The 15,993-nt window shown below is 42.3% G+C and overlaps 2 non-coding genes across 2 annotated transcripts; both read left to right on the plus strand.

Moving 5' to 3' along the window:
* Positions 1-10,402: 10,402 nt before the first annotated feature.
* On the plus strand, positions 10,403-10,475 carry trnaf-gaa (transfer RNA phenylalanine (anticodon GAA)). Its single transcript has one exon. It is a non-coding gene; the product is annotated as a tRNA-Phe (tRNA).
* Positions 10,476-15,025: 4,550 nt separating this feature from the next.
* trnaf-gaa (transfer RNA phenylalanine (anticodon GAA)) lies at positions 15,026-15,098 on the plus strand. The gene has a single exon. It is a non-coding gene; the product is annotated as a tRNA-Phe (tRNA).
* Positions 15,099-15,993: the final 895 nt, after the last annotated feature.

Below are 15,993 nucleotides of genomic sequence, written 5' to 3' on the forward strand. Positions count from 1 at the left end.
CAAACATCCTGTCTACATCCACACTGTCACGCCCTGTAAGAATTTTGTCAGTTTCAATCAGATCACCTCTCATTCTTCGAAACTTTAAGGAATACAGGCCCAGTTTCCTCATAAGACAATCCCACCATCCCAGGGATTAGTCTGGTGACATAAAAACAAGAAATGCTGGAACCACTCAGCAGGTCTGGCAGCATCTGTGAAAAGAGAAGCAGAGTTAACGTTTCAGGTCAGTGACCCTTCTTCGGAACTGACATATATTAGAAAAGTCACAGGTTATAAGCAAGTGGGGTGGGGGTGGGGCAAGAGATAACAAAGGAGAAGGTGTAGATTGGACAAGGCCACATAGCTGACCAAAAGGTCATGCAGCAAAGGCAAACAATATGTTAATGGTGTGTTGAATGACAAAGCATTAGTCCAGATTAGGTGTTAATGGACTGAATATTGAACAGCAGGAAGTACAAACCTGAAAAAAAACAGTAGGTAAGCAAACTGAACAAACTGAGATGAAATGAAATAAATGCAAAAAAAAGATTAGTCTGTTGACCCTCTGTTTCACCCCCTCTATGGCAAGTGTATCCTTCACAAGGTGAGGAGACTAAACTGTACACAATACTCCAGTGCGGATTCACCAAGGCTCTATACAATTGCAGCAAGACATCTTTACTCCTGTGCTCATGACCCCTCGTGTGGGTACAACATACCATTTGCCTTCCTAATTGATTGCTGCACCTGCACAAGAGCTTTTAGTGTCTCAGGAACAAGGACACCCAGGTCCCTTTGGACATCGACACTTCCCAACCTCTCACCATTTAAGAAATACTCTGTCTTTCTGTTTATTCTACCAACGTGAATAACTTCACACTTATTCACATTATATTCCATGTTCTTGCCCATTCACTTAGCCTCTCCAGGTCCCCTGGAAGCCTCTCTGCATCCTCCTCACAACTCACACTTCACCGAGCTTTGTGTCATCTGCAAACTTGGAAATATTACATTTAATCCCCACGTCCAAATCATTTATATAGGTTGTTAACAGCTGTGGCTCCAACACTGATCCTTGCAGTACCCCAATAGTAACAGCCTGCCATCCTGAGAAGGACCCGTTATTCCTGCTCTCTGTTTTCGGTCTGTTAACCAATTCTCAATCCATATCAGTATATTATCCCCAAGCCTATGTGCTCTAATTTTGTTTACTCACCTCCTGTGTGGGACCTTACCAAAGGAAAATACAAATACCACACATCCACTGGTTCTCCTTTATCTGTTCTATAGGTAACATCCTCAAAAATCTCAACAGGTTTTTCAAACCTGTTTTCCTTCTCATAAATCTATGTTGACTCTGCCCAATCATGTCATCATTTTCGAACTGTCTAGTTATCACATCCTTTATAATTGGCATATTCTTCTCCATGCTGCTGTTGTACACTTTCAATTACTCAGATATAGGTGTTCACCTGCACATCAGAGCTGACGACAAGCTGTTCAACTTGGCAAGACTGTGCGCCAAGACCAAAGTGGGTAAATTCCTAGGCTGTGAGTTGCTATTTGCTGATGATGCTGTGCTGACATCCCATAATGAAGTTCAGTCACAGCAGCTTGCAGATCGGTTCTCCCTGGCCTGCAAAGAGTTTGGACTGACAATCAGCATCAGGAAGATGAAAGTTACGGGCCAGGACGTAGAGACTCCACTTTCCATCAACATCGACAACCTCACTTTGGAGGTTGTCAACAGCTTCACATACCTTCAATCAACAATCACCAGCAATCTGGCCCTTGATGCTGAAATCAGCACCAGGATTGCCAATGCTGCAGCTGTCATGTCAAAGTTGAGAAGACAAGTGTGAACCGACAGCAAACTGACCGAAAATACAAAGCTCCACGTGTACCAGGCTTGTGTTCTCAGCACCCTCCTTTATAGTAGAGAAGAATTAACAACTTATACAAGCCAAAAAAAGCGGCTGAACAGCTTCCACCTCCACTGCCTCAGATGGATACTGGGCATCTCCTGGCAGGACAGAGTGCCGAATGCGGAAGTACACCAGCGTGCAGGGATCCACAGCATGTTTGCCCTCTTGAGTCAGCGGTGACTCTGTTGACTGGGCCAAATGGATGACGGTCACATTGCCAAATACATGCTCAATGGTGAGCTTGCTATCAGCATGAGATCAACAGGTCAGGGAAAAAAATCAAGTCCTTTGGAGAGGTTTGAGTTAATTCAGGAGAGGGGCATGGATTTATCAATGGGAGTTCATGCTTGTCGAATCTAACTGCATTTGTTGACAAACTATCTGAGAATACTGATGAAGGGAATGCAGTGGATGTTGTTTATATGGATATTACGAAAGCATTTTATAAAGTACCACATAAAAGGGTGGTTAACAAAATTGGGGTACATGGATTAGGAGGGTCAGTGTCCATTTGGATAGTAAATTGTTTTAAAGACTGAAAACAGCGAGTCATATTAAATGGTTCTTGGTCAGACCGGAGGATAGTCGACAGTGGTGTTCCCCAAGGGTCAGTGCCAGAACCACTGCTTTTTTTGCTGAAGGTAAGTGACTTGGATCTTGGAATACAGAGTAGAATCTCAAAATATGCCGATGACACCAAACTTGGAGGAGCGGCAAATAGTGAGGATAATATGAACTGCCTGTAACAGGACAGTGATAGGCTAGCAGAATGGGCAGACAGGTGGCAGATGGAATTTAATAGTGACAAGTGTGAGGTGATGTATTTTGGCATAAGGAATAGGGAGAGGCAATATATACTTAATGGCACAGTTATAAAGAGTGTGCTGGAATGGAGGGACTTGGGGTTCATGTGCACCGATCTTTGAAGGTGGCAAGACATATTGCGAGAGTGGTTAGCAAAGCATATGGGATCTTGGGCTTTATAAATAGAGGCATTGAGTACAAAAGCAGGGTTGTTATGCTGAACCATTATAAAACTCTGGTTAGGCCCCAATTGGAGTGTTGCTTCCAGTTCTGCTCAGCAGACTTTAGAAAGAATGTGAGGGTCCTTGAGAGGATGCAGAGGCGATTTACCAGAATGGATCCAGGGATGGGAGATTTTAGTTACAAGGTTAGGTTGGAAAAGCTAAGATTATTCTGCCTTTCTCAAAGGAGATTGAGTGGAGAATTGATAGAGGTGTATAACACCTCCAGAGAACAGGCCATCCTGGACTGGGTATTGTGTAATGAGAAAGGATTAGTTAACAATCTTGTTGTGTGGGGTCCCTTGGGGAAGTGCGCCCATAATATGATAAAATTCTTCATTAAGATGGAGAGTGAGAGAGTTGATTCCGAGACTCGGGTCCTGAATCTAAACAAAGGAAACTATGAAGGTATGAGGCGGGAGTTGGCGATGATAAATTGGGGAACGTTGCTTAAAGGGTTGACAGTGGATAGGCAATGGCTAGCATTTAAAGAGCGCATGGATGAATTACAACAATTGTTCATTCCTGTCTGTGCAAAAGTAAAACAGGAAGGGTGGCTCAACTGTGGCTTACAAAAGAAATTAAGGAAAGTATTAGATCCAAGGAGGAGAAATATAAAATGGTCAGAACAAGCAGCAAACCTGAAGATTGTGAGCAGTTTGGAATTTAGCAGAGGAGGACAAAAGGATTGATTAAGAAGGGGGAAATAGAGTATGAGAGTAAGCTAGCAGTGAACATAAAAACTGACTGTAAAAGCTTCTATAGATATGTGTCGAGAAAAAGATTAGTGAAGACAAATGTGGGTCCCTTACAGTCAGAAACGGGGGAATTTATAATGGGGAACAAAGAAATGGCAGACCAATTAAATACATACTTTGGTTCTGTCTTCACAAAGGACGATACAAATTACCTCCCAGAAATGTTGGGGAACATCGGGTCTAATGAGAAGGAGGAACTGTATGAAATCTGTATTCGTAGGGAATGTTTGGGAAATTGATGGGATTGAAGGCCGATAAATCCCCAAGGACTGATAATCTACATCCCAGAGTACTTAAGGAGGTGGCCCTTGGAATAGCAGATGCATTTCTGGTCTTTTTCCAAAATTCTGTAGACTCTGGAACATTTCAAATGGATTGGACGGTAGTTAATGTAACTCCACTATTGAAAAAAAGAGGCAGAAAGAAAACAGCGAATTATATACCGGTTAGCCTGACATCAGTCGTGGGCAAAATGCTGGAGTCCATTATAAAAGATGTAATAGCAGAGTGCAATAGTAACTCGTCTCCACTCCTAGTATTTCTAAATCCCACACATTCACTATAATGTGAACAATTATTTCCTGTTGTGTCTCTCTCAGATTTGTAAACGTCACTGTATTGGAGTGAGGTGACATCTACTGGCGGGTAGCAAGAACTGCAATCAAGCAGCAGAAACTCCACAGTCTGTCAGGGTTAAAGAAACATAGCAATGTGAGGATACAGCGAAGTGGTTTGATTGGGTCGATGGAGACATGATTCCACTTGTGGTGGTGTCTGAAGCAAAGGCCAGAAATACAAAATTGTCATTAATAAAAGAAATGAGGAATTCATGAAAAATGTAGTAACGTAGTGAATGGTTAGAATGTGAATCGAATAGAAAATGAGATTGGATGGACAGAAGCAGTCTGAAAGGATGGCTGAAACAAAAGGTGAGTGCCCTGAAACGTTAACTGTGTTTCTCTCAGCACAGATGCTGCCAGAGCTGCTGAACATTTCCAGCACTTTCTGTTTTTATTTCAGCATTTGCAGGATGTTGCTTTGATCTGAAATATAAAATGGATGATTGGCTGGGGGTTCCAGTGAAATTCCACAGCAGCTAAAGAAACCTGACTGGTCAGTGGCTCGTTGGTCTAGGGGTATGATTCTTGCTTAGGGAATGTGGTTGATTAACATGTAAGAAATGCAAGATTCTAATCCCAGATGAGCCCTGGCCTGCTGGCATGTTTAGATTAAGGTTATCTATTGGTTTCAGCCTTGCAGAAGGTGGAATTGACTTCCAAACGGAGCTGGCTTGAGGACCAGCTGGATTCAAAGAGCTTGTCGACAAAATTGTAATTAACTAAATGTACAGATAGCCAAGTGGGAATATAAAGTTGTTGCAGTAATTGAGACCTGACTCCAAAAACAACAGGACTGGGTTCTGGAATGGAATGGAATTCTTCAGTGCTTCTGTTGTTTGGCTTGCATTGACTCATCGATTTTCTTGTTTTTCACTTTGTCGATGCCTTTGAATAATTGTGGATCCTTCTTCAGGGTGTCTCCTTTCACCAGGTAGTTCTGACCTCCGATGATGTTGATTGTAATCAGCGTCAATTCGCTGAAAGTTTTGGAAGTGAGCAGATTTCCTTTGCTTGAGTCTACAACATGGAACTCAGTCTGACATGTGGACCCATGGGAGGATTTGAATGCCATCCCTGCGTTGGAGTTGCATCCATCCAATAAGAGACCGAGTAGAAGTGACAGTTCTGTCAGTCGAATATGAGACTTTTAATGGCAGGGTTGTGAGTTTGAGTGCCATTCTGTTTTTCCCTTTTTTAAGGCTTCATGAGCAGAGAGTACAGGGAGTGTTTGAAATGAGCAAGTCTCGCTTTGATTCAGGACTCTTACCTCTCAGCAGCATCTCACTATGAAAGATTGAATTTGATCTCATTTCATTCTCAGCTCGGGGTCTGTGCGGCTCAGTGGCACTTCTGGCTGTCTCCCGCTTCACAATCCATCAGTACTGAGAAAGCAATGGGGAATATTACTCACATGTTGTGTTCTTTAATTTTTTGGAAAACTTGAATGTATTTATTTTCTTCCAAAACAAGGACACCAAGCTGCTGTTAATGTAGGGCTGAAATAGCTCAGTTGGGAGAGTGAGACTGAAAATCTAAAGGTCCCTGGTTCAATCCCGGGTTTCAACAATTTCGCTTCCTTATGCGTCCCTTGCCTTGGTTCTGATTTTCCAGTTGCACAATTTACTTTGAGATTATTTCCCAAGCACCATTGGATTGAATTTGAGAAACAACACAGTGTCATTTACAACATCGAAGGTGGTCATTTGGCCTATCACGTCCATGCTGGCTCTCCCCGGAGCAATCTAATCAGTTCCACTCACCAGCTCGATCCCTTTCTTCCTGCAAGTTTCTTTCCTTCAAGTATCCATCCAATTGCCTTTTCAAATTATTGGTTGTCTCTGCTTCCACCACACTCGTGGGCCAAGACATTACCACCCACAACATAAAAAATTCCACCTCATCAAGGATGGGAAATACTTACATCTTCTATATTTGCTTATTCTCTATTTCTATGAGAATAGACTGGCAGTCAACATGAAAGGAAACCCAAAAATCTTCGAGCAGCATGTAAATGATAAGTGGGTAGTAAGAGGTTGAGTCGGGTCTATTAGGGACAAAAAGGATAATATAAGCTTAGAGGTGCAGGGCAATGTTAATCTACTGAATGAGTACTTTGCATCAGTGATCACTAAGGAAGTGGAATTTGACAAAATATCAGTTGAAGTGAAGAAAGTAGAGGCAATGGAGAGAGTACAAATTAGGAGAGGGAGGTACTAAAAAGGCTGGCTGTGCTTCGGGAAGATAAATCACCTGGTCCGGATGGCTCACATCCCAGGTTGCGAAAGGAAATGCGGATGCAGATAACGGAAGGGCTTGCTATAATCTTCCAACCTTCCCTGGATATGGGGGACCTGCCAGAGGATTAAACAGTGGCAAATGCGACACCCTTATTCAAGAAAGGGTGTAAGGACAGTTCGGGTAACTACAGGCTAGTTAGATTAACAGCAGCGGTAGGTAAGGTTTTAGAAAGAATAATCAGGGTAAAAAATCAACAGTCACTTGGAGAGGTTCGAGTTAATTAAGGAGAGTGAGCATGGATTTATAAATAGGAGTTCATGCTTGACTAATCTAGCTGCATTTTTTGATGAACTAACAGAGCAGCTTGATGAAGGGAATGCAGTGGATGTTGTTTATATGGATTTTAAGGAAGCGTTTGACAAGGTACCACATAAAAGGGCGGTTAACAAAATTGAGGTTCGTGGTATAGGAGGGTCAGTGTCCAATTGGATAGAAAATTGGTTTAAGGACAGAAAACAGCGAGTCTTATTAAATGGTTCTTTGTCAGACTAGAGGATAGTCGACAGTGGTGTTCCCCAAGGGTCAGTGCGAGAACCACTGCTTTTTTTGCTCAAGGTAAGTGACTTGGATCTTGGAATACAGAGTAGAATCTCAAAATATGCCGATGACACCAAACCTGGAGAAGCGGCAAACAGTGAAGATGATATGAACTGCCTGCAACAGGATAGTGATAGGCTAGCAGAATGGGCAGACAGGTGGCAGATGGAATTTAATAGTGACAAGTGTGAGGTGATGTATTTTGGCATAAGGAATAGGGAGAGGCAATATATACTTAATGGCACAGTTCGAAAGAGTGTTCTGGAATAGAGGGACTTGAGGTTCATGTGCATCAATCTTTGAAGGAGGCAAGTCATATTGCGAGAGTGGTTCGCAAAGCATATGGGATCTTGGGCTTTATAAATAGAGGCATTGAGTACAAAAGCAGGGAAGTTATGCGGAACCATTATAAAACTCTGGTTTGGCCCCAATTGGAGTGTGGCTTCCAGTTCTGCTCAGCAGACTTTAGAAAGAATGTGAGGGTCCTTGAGAGGACGCAGAGGCGATTTACCAGAATGGATCCAGGGATGGGGGATTTTAGTTACAAGGTTAGGTTGGAAAAGCTAGGATTATTCTGCCTTTCTCAAAGGAGATTGAGTGGAGAATTGATAGAGGTGTATAACACCTCCAGAGAACAGGCCATCCTGGACTGGGTATTGTGCAATGAGAAAGGATTAGTTAACAATCTTGTTGTGTGGGGTCCCTTGGGGAAGTGCGCCCATAATATGATAAAATTCTTCATTAAGATGGAGAGTGAGAGAGTTGATTCCGAGACTCGGGTCCTGAATCTAAACAAAGAAAACTATGAAGGTATGAGGCGGGAGTTGGCTATGATAGATTGGGGAACGTTACTTAAAGGGTTGACAGTGGATAGGCAATGGCTAGCATTTAAAGAGCGCATGGATGAATTACAACAATTGTTCATTCCTGTCTGCGCAAAAGTAAAACAGGAAGGGTGGCTCAACTGTGGCTTACAAAAGAAATTAAGGAATGTATTAGATCCAAGGAGGAGAAATATAAAATGGCCAGAACAAGCAGCAAACCTGAAGATTGTGAGCAGTTTGGAATTTAGCAGAGGAGGACAAAGGGATTGATTAACAAGTGGAAATAAGCTTGCAGAGAACATCAAAATTGACTGTAAAAGCTTCTATAGATATGTGAAGAGAAAAAGAGCAGTGAAGACAAATGTGGGTCCCTTCCAGTCAGAAACGGGGGAATTTATAATGGGGAACCAAGAAATGACAGACCAATTAAATACATACTTTGGATCTGTCTTCACAAAGGAGGATACAAATTATCTCCCAGAAATGTTGGGGAACATAGGGTCTAGTGCGAAGGAGGAACTGTATGAAATCAGTATTAGTTGGGAATGTTTGGGAAATTGATGGGATTGAAGGCCGATAAATCCCCAGGGCCTGATAATCTACATCCCAGAGTACTTAAGGAAGTGGCCCTTGAAATAGCAGATGCATTTCTGGTCTTTTTTCAAAATTCTATCGACTCTGGAACAGTTCCAATGGATTGGATGGTAGTTAATGTAACTCCACTATTTAAAAAAAGAGGCAGAAAGAAAACAGCGAATTATATACTGGTTAGCCTGACATCAGTCGTGGGGAAAATGCTGGAGTCCATTATAAAAGATGTAATAGCAGAGTGCAATAATAACTCGTCTCCACTCCTAGTATTTCTAAATCCCACACATTCACTATAATGTGAACAATTATTTCCTGTTGTGTCTCTCTCAGATTTGGAAACTTCACTGTATTGGAGTGAGGTGACATCTACTGGCGGGAAGGAAGAACTGCAATCAAGCAGCAGAAACTCCACAGTCTGTCAGGGTAAAAGAAACATTGCAATGTGAGGAGTCAGCGAAGTGGTTTGATGGGGTAGATGGTGACATGATTCCACTTGTGGTGGTGTCTGAAGCAAAGGCCAGAAATACAAAATTGTCATTAATAAAAGAAATGAGGAATTCATGAAAAATGTAGTAACGTAGTGAATGGTTAGAATGTGGATAGAATAGAAAGTGAGATTGGATGGACAGAAGCAGTCTGAAAGGATGGCTGAAACAAAAGGTGAGTGCCCAGAAACGTTAACTGTGTTTCTCTCAGCACAGATGCTGCCAGAGCTGCTGAACATTTCCAGCACTTTCTGTTTTTATTTCAGCATTTGCAGGATGTTGCTTTGATCTGAAAAAAAATGGATGATTGGCTGGGGGGTTCCAGTGAAATTCCACAGCAGCTAATAAAGCCTCATCTGTCAGTGGCTCGTTGGTCTAGGGGTATGATTCTCGTTTAGGGAGGATGGTTAATTAACATGCGAGAGATGCTGGGTTTAAATCCGGGACGAGCCCTGGTCTGCTGGCATTTTTAGATTAAGGTGATCTATTGGTTTCAGCCTTGCAGAAGGTGGAATTGACTTCCATGCGGAGCTGGCTTGATGACCAGACAACTGGATTCAAAGAGCTTGTCGACAAAATAGCAATTAACTAAATGGACAGAGAGCCAAGTGGGAATATAAAGTTGTTGCTGTGATTGTGACCTGACTCCAAAAACATCTGGACTGGAATGGAATGGAATTCTTCAGTGTTTCTGTTGCTTGGCTTGCATTGACTCATCGATTTTCTTGTTTTTCACTTTGTCGATGCCTTTGAATAATTGTGGATCCTTCGTCAGGGTGTCTTCTTTCACCAGGTAGTTCTGACCTCTGATGATGTTGATTGTAATCAGCTTCAATTCGCTGATAGTTTTGGAAGTGAGCAGATTTCCTTTGCTTGAGTCTACAACATGGAACTCAGTCTGACATGTGGACCCATGGGAGGATTTGAATGCCATCCCTGCGTTGGAGTTGCATCCATCCAATAAGAGACCGAGTGGAAGTGACAGTTCTGTCAGTCGAATATGAGACTTCTAATGGCAGGGTTGTGAGTTTGAGTGCCATTCTGTTTTTCCGTTTTTTAAGGCTTCATGAGCAGAGAGTGCAGGGAGTGTTTGAAATGAGCAAGTCTCGCTTTGATTCAGGACTCTTACCTCTCAGCAGCATCTCACTATGAAAGATTGAATTTGGTCTCATTTCATTCTCAGCTCGGGGTCTGTGCGGCTCAGTGGCACTTCTGGCTGTCTCCCGCTTCACAATCCATCAGTACTGAGAAAGCAATGGGGAATATTACTCACATGTTGTGTTCTTTAATTTTTTGGAAAACTTGAATGTATGTATTTTCTTCCAAAACAAGGACACCAAGACATTGTTAATGGAGAGCTGAAATAGCTCAGTTGGGAGAGCGTTAGACTGAAGATCTAAAGGTTCCTGGTTCAATCCCGGGTTTCAGCAATTTCGCTTCTTTATGCTTCCCTTGCCTTGGTTCTGATTTTCCAGTTGCACAATTTACATTGAAATTATTTACCAAGCACCAGTGGATTGAATTTGAGAAACAACACAGAGTCATTCACAACAAAGAAGGTGGTCATTTGGCCTATCACGTCCATGCTGGCTCTCCCCGGAGCAATCTAGTCAGTTCCACTCACCAGCTCGATCCCTTTCCTCCTGCAAGTTTCTTTCCTTCAAGTATCCATCCAATTTCCTTTTCAAATCATTGATTGTCTCAGCTTCCACCACACTCGTGGGCCAAGACATTACCACCCACAACATAAAATATTCCACCTCATCAAGGATGGGAAATACTTACATCTTCTATATTTGCTTATTCTCTATTTCTATGAGAATAGACTGGCAGTCAACATGAAAGGAAACCCAAAAATCTTCGAACAGCATGTAAATGATAAGTGGGTAGTAAGAGGTTGAGTTGGGCCCATTAGGGACAAAAAGGATAATATAAGATTAGAGGTGCAGGGCAATGTTAATCTACTTAATGAGTACTTTGCATCAGTGATCACTAAGGAAGTGGAATTTGACAAAATATCAGTTGAAGTGAAGAAAGTAGAGGCAATGGAGAGAGTACAAATTCGGAGAGGGAGGTACTAAAAAGGCTGGCTGTGCTCAGGGAAGATAAATCACCTGGTCCGGATGGCTCACATCCCAGGTTGCGAAAGGAAATGCGGATGCAGATAACGGAAGGGCTTGCTATAATCTTCCAATCTTCCCTGGATACGGGGGAGGTGCCAGAGGATTAAACAGTGGCAAATGCGACACCCTTATTCAAGAAAGGGTGTAAGGACAGTCCGGGTAACTACAGGCTAGTTAGATTAACAGCAGCGGTGGGTAAAGTTTTAGAAAGAATAATCAGGGTAAAAAATCAACAGTCACTTGGAGAGGTTCGAGTTAATTAAGGAGAGTGAGCATGGATTTATAAATGGGAGTTCATGCTTGACTAATCTAACTGCATTTTTTGATGAACTAACAGAGCAGGTTGATGAAGGGAAAGCAGTGGATGTTGTTTACATGGATTTTAAGGAAGCGTTTGACAAGGTACCACATAAAAGGGCGGTTAACAAAATTGAGGTTCGTGGTATAGGAGGGTCAGTGTCCAATTGGATAGAAAATTGGTTTAAGGACAGAAAACAGCGAGTCTTATTAAATGGTTCTTTGTCATACTGGAGGATAGTCGACAGTGGTGTTCCCCAAGGGTCAGTGCTAGAACCACTGCTTTTTTTACTCAAGGTAAGTGACTTGGATCTTGGAATACAGAGTAGAATCTCAAAATATCCCGATGACAACAAACTTGGAGGAGCGGCAAACAGTGAGGATGATATGAACTGCCTGCAACAGGACAGTGATAGGCTAGCAGAATGGGCAGACAGGTGGCAGATGGAATTTAATAGTGACAAGTGTGAGGTGATGTATTTTGGCATAAGGAATAGGGAGAGGCAATATATACTTAATGGCACAGTTCTAAAGAGTGCACTGGAATAGAGGGACTTGGGGTTCATGTGCATCAATCTTTGAAGGTGGCAAGACATATTGCGAGAGTGGTTCGCAAAGCATATGGGATCTTGGGCTTGAAATTGAGGCATTGAGTACAAAAGCAGGGAAGTTATGCTGAACCATTATAAAACTCTGGTTAGGCCCCAATTCGAGTGTTGCTTCCAGTTCTGCTCAGCAGACTTTAGAAAGAATGTGAGGGTCCTTGAGAGGACGCAGAGGCGATTTACCAGAATGGATCCAGGGATGGGGGATTTTAGTTACAAGGTTAGGTTGGAAAAGCTATGATTATTCTGCCTATATCAAAGGAGATTGAGTGGAGAATTGATAGAGGTGTAAAACACCTCTAGAGAACAGGCCATCCTGGACTGGATATTGTGTAACGAGAAAGGATTAGTTAACAATCTTGTTGTGTGGGGTCCCTTGGGGAAGTGCACCCATAATATGACAAAATTCTTCATTAAGATGGAGAGTGAGAGAGTTGATTCCGAGACTCGGGTCCTGAATCTAAACAAAGAAAACTATGAAGGTATGAGGCGGGAGTTGGCTATGATAGATTGGGGAACGTTACTTAAAGGGTTGACAGTGGATAGGCAATGGCAAGCATTTAAAGAGCGCATGGATGAATTACAACAATTGTTCATTCCTGTCTGTGCAAAAGTAAAACAGGAAGGGTGGCTCAACTGTGGCTTACAAAAGAAATTAAGGAAAGTATTAGATCCAAGGAGGAGAAATATAAAATGGCCAGAACAAGCAGCAAACCTGAAGATTGTGAGCAGTTTGGAATTTAGCAGAGGAGGACAAAAGGATTGATTAAGAAGGGGGAACTAGAGTATGAGAGTAAGCTAGCAAAGAACATAAAAACTGACTGTAAAAGCTTCTATAGATATGTGTCGAGAAAAAGATTAGTGAAGACAAATGTGGGCCCCTTACAGTCAGAAACGGGGGAATTTATAATGGGGGACAAAGAAATGGCAGACCAATTAAATACATACTTCGGATCTGTCTTCACAACGGAGGATACAAATTATCTCCCAGACATGTTGGGGAACATAGGGTCTAGTGAGAAGGAGGAACTGTATGAGATCAGTATTAGTAGGGAATGTTTGGGAAATTGATGGGATTGAAGGTCGATAAATCCCCAGGGCCTGATAATCTACATCCCAGAGTAATTAAGGAAGTGGCCCTTGAAATAGCAGATGCATTTCTGGTCTTTTTTCAAAATTCTATCGACTCTGGAACAGTTCCAATGGATTGGACGGGAGTTAATGTAACTCCACTATTTAAAAAAAGAGGCAGAAAGAAAACAGCGAATTATATACCGGTTAGCCTGACATCAGTCGTGGGGAAAATGCTGGAGTCCATGATAAAAGATGTAATAGCAGAGTGCAATAATAACACGTCTCCACTCCTAGTATTTCTAAATCCCACACATTCACTATAATGTGAACAATTATTTCCTGTTGTGTCTCTCTCAGATTTGTAAACTTCACTGTATTGGAGTGAGGTGACATCTACTGGCGGGAAGCAAGAACTGCAATCAAACAGCAGAAACTCCACAGTCTGTCAGGGTGAAAGAAACATTGCAATGTGAGGATACAGCGAAGTGGTTTGATTGGGTAGATGGAGACATGATTCCACTTGTGGTGGTGTCTGAAGCAAAGGCCAGAAATACAAAATTGTCATTAATAAAAGAAATGAGGAATTCATGAAAAATGTAGTAACGTAGTGAATGGTTAGAATGTGGATAGAATAGAAAGTGAGATTGGATAGACAGACGCAGTCTGAAAGGATGGCTGAAACAAAAGGTGAGTGCCCTGAAACGTTAACTGTGTTTCTCACAGCACAGATGCTGCCAGAGCTGCTGAACATTTCCAGCACTTTCTGTTTTTATTTCAGCATTTGCAGGATGTTGCTTTGATCTGAAAAAAAATGGATGATTGGCTGGGGGGTTCCAGTGAAATTCCACAGCAGCTAATAAAGCCTGACCTGCCAGTGGCTCGTTGGTCTAGGGGTATGATTCTCGCTTAGGGAGTATGGTTAATTAACATGCGAGAGATGCTGGGTTTAAGTCCCGGATGAGCCCTGGTCTGCTGGCATTTTTAGATTAAGGTTATCTATTGGTTTCAGCCTTGCAGAAGGTGGAATTGACTTCCATACGGAGCTGGCTTGAGGACCAGACAACTGGATTCAAAGAGCTTGTCGACAAAATTGCAATTAACTAAATGTACAGATAGCCAAGTGGGAATATAAAGTTGTTGCTGTAATTGTGACCTGACTCCAAAAACAACAGGACTGGGTTCTGGACTGGAATGGAATGGAATTCTTCAGTGTTTCTGTTGTTTGGCTTGCATTGACACATCAATTTTCTTGTGTTTCACTTTGTTGATGCCTTTGAATAATTGTGGATCCTTCTTCAGAGTGTCTTCTTTCACCAGGTCGTTCTGACCTCTGATGATGTTGATCGTAATCAGCTTCAATTCGCTGATAGTTTTGGAAGTGAGCAGATTTCCTTTGCTTGATTCTACAACATGGAACTCAGTCTGACATGTGGACCCATGGGAGGATTTGAATGCCACCCCTGCGTTGGAGTTGCATCCATCCAATAAGAGAGCGAGTAGAAGTGACAGTTCTGTCAGTCGAACATGAGACTGTTAATGGCAGGGTTGTGAGTTTGAGTGCCATTCTGTTTTTCCCTTTTTTAAGGCTTCTTGAGCAGAGAGTACAGGGAGTGTTTGAAATGAGCAAATCTCGCTTTGATTCAGGACTCTTACCTCTCTGCAGCATCTCGCTGTGAAAGATTGAATTTGATCTCATTTCATTCTCAGCTCAGGGTCTGTGCGGCTCATTGGCACTTCTGGCTGTCCCCCGCTTCACAATCCATCAGTACTGAGAAAGCAATGGGGAATATTACTCACATGTTGTGTTCTTTAATTTTTTGGAAAACTTGAATGTATGTATTTTCTTCCAAAATAAGGACACCAAGCCACTATTAATGTTGGGCTGAAATAGCTCAGTTGGAAGAGCGTTAGACTGAAAATCTAAAGGTCCCTGGTTCAATCCCGGGTTTCAGCAATTCCGCTTCCTTATGCGTCCCTTGCCTTGGCTCTGATTTTCCAGTTGCACAATTTACTTTGAAATTATTTACCAAACACCAGTGGATTGAATTTGAGAAACAACACAGAGTCATTTGCAGCACAGAAGGTGGTCGTTTGGCCTATCACGTCCATGCTGGCTCTCCCCGGAGCAATCTAGTCAGTTCCACTCACCAGCTCGATCCCTTTCCTCCTGCAAGTTTCTTTCCTTCAAGTATCCATCCAATTTCCTTTTCAAATCATTGATTGTCTCTGCTTCCACCACACTCGTGGGCCAAGTCATTACTACCCACAACATAAAAAAGTTCCACCTCATCAAGGATGGGAAATACTTATATCTTCTATATTCAGCTTATTCTCTATTTCTATGAGAATAAAATGGCAGTCAACATGAAAGGAAACCCAAAAATCTTCGAGCAGCATGTAAATGATAAGTGGGTAGTAAGAGGTTGAGTCGGGCCTATTAGGGAGAAAGAGGATAATATATGCTTAGAGGTGCAGGGCAATGTTAACCTGCTTAATGAGTACTTTGTATCAGTGATCACTAAGGAAGTGGAATTGGACAAAATATCAGTAGAAGTGAAGAGAGTAGAGGCAATGGATAGGGTACAAATTGAGAGAGGGAGGTACTAAAAAGGCTGGCTGTGCTTAGGGTAGATAAATCACCTGTTCCGGATGGCTTGCATCCCAGGTTGCGAAAGGAAATGTGGATGCAGATAACGGAAGGGTTCAGTATAATCTTCCAATCTTCCCTGGATATGGGGGAGGTGCCAGAGGAAAAACAATGGCAAATGCGACGCCCTTATTCAAGAAAGGGTGCAAGGACAGTCTGGGTAACTACAGGCTAGTTAGATTAACAGCAGTGGTGGGTAAGG

This window comes from Heterodontus francisci, unplaced genomic scaffold (assembly GCF_036365525.1).
Source record: "Heterodontus francisci isolate sHetFra1 unplaced genomic scaffold, sHetFra1.hap1 HAP1_SCAFFOLD_43, whole genome shotgun sequence".
Taxonomy (NCBI): Eukaryota; Metazoa; Chordata; class Chondrichthyes; order Heterodontiformes; family Heterodontidae; genus Heterodontus; species Heterodontus francisci.